Raw genomic sequence first — 5620 nt, forward strand, 5'->3', positions numbered from 1 at the left:
CCGACCGCTGCCGCCCAACAAGCTCCCCCCGCCGCGGGGGCCCCGCGCTGCCCGCGCCACCCGGGCACGGTGTGCGTGCGCCTCTGTGCGCGCGCGCGCGTGTGTATGTGCGTGTGCGCGCGGGGGTTGCGCGTGTGACTCGGTCGGAGGGGGTTGCGCGTGTGCGCGTTGTGTGTGACCCGATCCAGGGGCGCGCGCGGGACCGGGGCCCCGGGGCCGCCTCCCTCGCTCGAGCGCGTTTCAAACGGGACGTGTCCCCCCGGGGCCCGCGAGCGCTGCGGGGCCTCGCGCCTGTGACGCCCCGGCCCTGCTGGCCGGCGAGTGGGCAGCGGGCACCGAGTGCCCTTGTCGCTCGCTGAGGGTGTGACAGCCCTCGGGTTGCGGGAGGAGGGGCGCGTCCTTCCAGGCCAGCGTGTTCGTGTGCGTGTGCGTGTGCCTGCCCCGCGCGCTGCGCTGCGCTCTCCGCCCGTGTGTGTCGCGCTCCAGCTGTGTGGGTGACTCGCTCCAGGGCGCGCGTGTCACTCCGCGTGTAGGGCTGTGCCCACGGGCGAATGGGCCTGTCCTTCACTCCAGTGTGTTACTCACTCCAGCCTGCCTGCGTGTCTGGCACTCAAATGCAGACATTCATGTTCATGTCACTCTCTTGGGTGTCCGTGTCCCTTTCTCCCATGTACAGTTTGAGCCAGAATGCGTGACAAACGCAGCGCCTGGTGTCGTGCCCACCCAGCCTAGAATGAGTCACACAGATGCACTCTGCAGTCCCGTACAACCTGGAGTGAGAGACATGCGCACACCTGTGAGACACTGTTCCACCTATGAGGCATCTAAGTGGACTTAAATACCCAAGTGCAATCTTTTTCCACCCTGCTGAAGTTCCGATAAAGCTGTTAATGCAAAAGGTGGGTGGGACCTCCTCCTCGCTGCTTTTTCTTGAGGGAGCCTTATGGGTCAGCTGATAGTGTGCTGTAAAAGTAGCTGCACTAATGGATTTTGAGGACCCAAGAACCATAGAAGATGCTTAAGAACCTAAGTCCACTTAAATGCCTAATAGGTGGAATAGAATCTGACCTCTTCTGTCTTTGCGTGTGTGTCACTTACATACTTGTATGTCATTCATTCTAATGTGTTTTTGTGTGCATGCCTCACTCTAGGGCATGTGTATGTATGCATGCATTTGTCATTCACTCTGGTTTGTGTGTGTTATTTCTGTGTGGACCAGTCAAAACTGGGCATGTGTGTGCACACATGACTAACCCTCCAGTGTTTGTGTGCTTATGTGTATCACTCATTCAACAGTGTGTGTTTGTGTGTGTGTGTGTGTGTGTGTGTGTGTGTGTGTGTGTGAGAGAGAGAGAGAGAAAGAGAGAGAGACTCCGGAATGTACATATTGTGCTTGTCATTCTCTGGGGAGAGCTCATACATCTGATTACTCAACAGTTGTACAATGTCAATGACACCTAGGTCTTCATGAACTCCAGCCTGCTGCCTCTAATGATGCAGGGAATACTTGCCAGGGCACTCACTACCAGTGTAAAGTTCATAGATGCTAGGGTCAGAAGGAACCCCAACAGATCATCGAGTCCAACCCCCTGCCTAGGCAGGAAAGAGTTCTGGGATCAGATGACCCCAGCCAGATGCCTGTCCAGACTTCTCTTAAAGACCCCCAAGGTAGGGGAGAGGACCATCTCCCTTGGAAGTCCATTCCAAATTTTGGCCACCCTTACTGTGAAGAAGTTCTTTTGATGTCCAGCCTAAATCTGCTCTCTGTCAGTTTGTGACCACTGTTCCTTGTTACCCCAAGAGGTGCCCTGGTGAACACAGCATCTCCAATTCCTTGCTGCCCCCACTAATGAATTTGTAGGTGGCCACAAAATCACCTCTCAGCCTTCTCTTGCAGAGGCTGAAGAGATCCAGGTCCCTCAGTCTCTCCTCATAGGGCTTGGCCTGCAGACCCTTAACCATACGAGTGGCCCTCCTCTGGACCCTCTCAAATGTATCAACATCCTTCTTAAAGTACAGCGCCCAAAACTGGATGCAGTACTCCAACTGTGGTCTGACCAATGCCGAAAGTATCCCCCCCTTGGAACCCTTCACCTGGCATCCACTAATACATGATAAAGTGCGGTTAGCTTTGCTGATGATTTTGAGTGAGTCACCCTGGTGACTCATGTTCATCCTGGAGTTCACTATGACTCTGAGATCCCTTCCCACTTCTGTGCTGCTGAGAGGGTCATTCCCCAGCCAGTAAGTGTGCTGGATATTTTTACACCCTAAGTGTACCACTCTGTCCTTGTTGAACTGCATCCTATTATGTACTGCCCAGTTTTCCAACCTGCCCAGGTCCACCTGCAATCATTCCCTACCCTCCGGAGTGTTCACTTCACCCCACAATTTAGTATCATCCACAAACTTGGACAGAGTACACTTCACACCCACATCCAAGTCACTGATGAAGACATTGAAGAGTACAGGTCCAAGGACTGGCCCTGTGGGACCCCACTGCCCACATTCTTCTGGGTCAATACTGACCCATCCACTACCACTCTCTGGGTGCGACCTCCAAGCCAATTTGCCACCCATCCGACTGTGTAATCATCTAAGTCACAGTCTCTTAATTTATTTATGAGAATGGGATGAGATACTGTATCAAAGGCCTTCCTACAATTCAAGTAAATGACATCCACCTCTACTCCTGTGTCTAAGTGTTTTGTGACCTGGTCATAAAAAGAAGCAAGATTAGTCAGGCATGAGCTACCTGCTATGAATCCATGCTGGTTGTCCTGCTGCATTATTTTTCCTGCTGGACTCCCATAGATATAATCCTTAATAATTTTTTCAAAGACATTTCCAAGGATAGAGGTGAAACTAACTGGCCAATAATTACTCGGATCCTCCCCTTCTTGAAAATAGGGACCACACTGGCCCTTTTCCAGTCCTCCGGGACCTGACTTGAGTTCCATGAGTGCTCAAACAGCCATGACAGTGGTTCTGCTATGACACTGGCCAATTCCTTCAGTACCCTTGGATGAAACTCACCCAGGCCTGCTGACTTAAACACTTCCAGTCCATCCAAGTGACTCTGCACCAAGTCAGCATCAACAGTTGGTGGGCTGGTGTCCCTCTGACGCCCATCTAAGAACCCATTAGGAGATTTGTTTTGACCCTCGTTCAGGAACACCTAGGCAAAAAATCATTGAATACTCATTTTTGTCCCCCCTGTCTGTCACTAACTGTTCCTGCTTATTCAGTAGGGGTCCTATGCTGCCCTGTGCCTTCCTTTTACTCCCTATGTTGGAAGGTGCGACTGTCCACCTACTGCTGCTTAGGGATCTGACCTATCCACTAAAGGCTATTCAATGAAGGCCTACACTGGACTTCTGGATGGCAGGAAGGAGATCTTTAACTACCATCTGAGCATTTGATTGTGGAGTGCATCTTTGGGCAACTCAAAGTATGATGGAGGGCACTTGGGGTATGCCCAGCCCTAAGTGAGTGATTGCCTGGCCTTGATCATTTTACGCTGCAAGCTGCATAACATCTGTGAGGTCATAGGCAAGACTTCCCTAGAGGCATAGCTGGTAGAAGTCCAGAGGCTCACCAACCTTTACCATGTCTCAGAGATTTCCACAACCATTAGGAAGCTGTCCTCAAGGAACCTCTGGTGAACTACATCTACTGATGCTGGGCCAGAGGAAGGAGGAGGGCACTGCTTTGTAAAGTTCAAGTCAGTTCATTGATAATTTGATCATTAGAAGAAAGCTCTATATTAAGTATTACAACCATACAAATGCTTCCTGCTGTGTTGTCGAAAATGGGACCAGGGTGTATCAGAGATGACAAGGGAGGAGACATCCTTAAAGTGACCAGCACATGTCTAGGCTGATCATATCCCTGTAGATAGCAAAGGGTCCTTGGAAGTTTCATAGATTTCAGAGACATCAGGGCTGGAAGGGATCTTGGGAGATCATTGAGTCCAGTCCCCTGCCCCAAAGCCAGGAAGTCAGCTAGGGTCAGAGGATCCCAGCAAGATAAATGTTGAAACACTTCTTAAAGTAGTCCAGAGTAGGTGCTTGCACCACCTCTGGAGGGAACTTATTTCAGGCCTTGTGGGCTTGGACAGTAAAGAAGTTTTTCCTTATGTCCAGCCTAAACTGGTCTTGGAGGAGTTTATGACCATTGGCTCCTGTCATCGCTTGGAGCGCTCTGGTGAACAGATGTTCCCCCAGATCCTGATGCACACCCATGATATGGGTTATAGGCTGTGTAGCAGGGCACTAAGGTGCCTGCTACTCTAGGAGTAGAGGTAAGAACCCAGGTGCAGGTTGCTGGGACAGCTAGGCAATGAGGGGGCTAGTGGCCCACACCTGCTAGAGGTCAGCTGACCAGAAGGGGCAGGGCCTGGCCCACATATAAACACCAGGGCTGAAGCCAGGAGGGTAGTTCTCTGCTGGTAGCCAAGGGGGAAGGAGCTCTGCCTAAGTGAGCAAAGGGGAGAGACGTGACAGCACGAGCAGCTCCTGATACTGGTGAGAGATGGAGCAACCCTGGGGTGGCTTGAATGATATTTTAGCCGGGTGGTTTGAATATATATTATAGCCCAGGCACCAGTGAGGTGCAGAGCCAGATGAGGGCTGTGGAGAGCCCAGGGAGGACAAGGGGGCTGAAGGGTAACGAGGCCCAACACTGGAGAAGGCTAGAGCCTCAGAGTCAAACACTGTTTGGTGGGTTTTGGATAGAGAGGCCTAGCTAGAGAAAAACAGGGGTCAAGCCCAGGTGGGCAAAAGACCCCAACATCCAAAATACAATAGGCAGTCTCCTGCTTGCAAGAACCACAACAATAATTTCCATCAAGACTTGGCAGGCGAGTAGAGGGCAGGACATAAGAGTTCCAAGGCAGAGTCCAAGGGTGCCCCACGTAAGGCACAGATTAACAGGGAAGATGTCGCTGGGTAGGATGACCTGTTACAGGGTGCATTGGCCGGGAAACTTCTCATGGTCATGAGTACCCTGAGACGATGGCTGACCCAAATGAAAGAAAGAACCCTTGGGTCCAAGAAGAAGACAGGAAAGGCAGAACAGACCCCCGTTTTGGATTTAAAGGAACAACAACTGTGGGTGGAACAAACAGAAAGACAACAGGCATTGGTAGAGAAGGTGGTGAGGGACATGCCGAGAGAACAAGCTTCCCCCACGGGCATTTGTGGGTATGGTGCAAGGGTTTACACGGACCCAAGAGAGGAATGGCCGGCACTGACTATAGACGTTAGACTTGAGGGACAAATAACCCAGGCGATGTTGGATTCCAGTTCATCAAACACGATAGTGCAGAAAGATTTTTACCCAGAGGAAACAGAGAAACGGCAGACTGAATTACCTTTCAATGTTTGTGCAGGGAGGCACAAAGACAGGACTGAGTGTGGGTCACCTTGCAAGTAGGTATGAAAGTACACCGGATGCTGGTCGGAGTAGTTGAACACTTACCGTACTCAATGATATTAGGATGTGACTGGCCTGAGCTCCTGGCAGTTATAGTTCAGGCATTCAGTTTGAGAGAGGCGAGGAAAAAGGGGAGTACACTACAGCGCCACCCTGGTTACACTAGGGGAAAAGCCTCGGAGGA

Source organism: Alligator sinensis, unplaced genomic scaffold (assembly GCF_000455745.1).
Source record: "Alligator sinensis unplaced genomic scaffold, ASM45574v1 scaffold1023_1, whole genome shotgun sequence".
NCBI classification, from domain to species: Eukaryota; Metazoa; Chordata; order Crocodylia; family Alligatoridae; genus Alligator; species Alligator sinensis.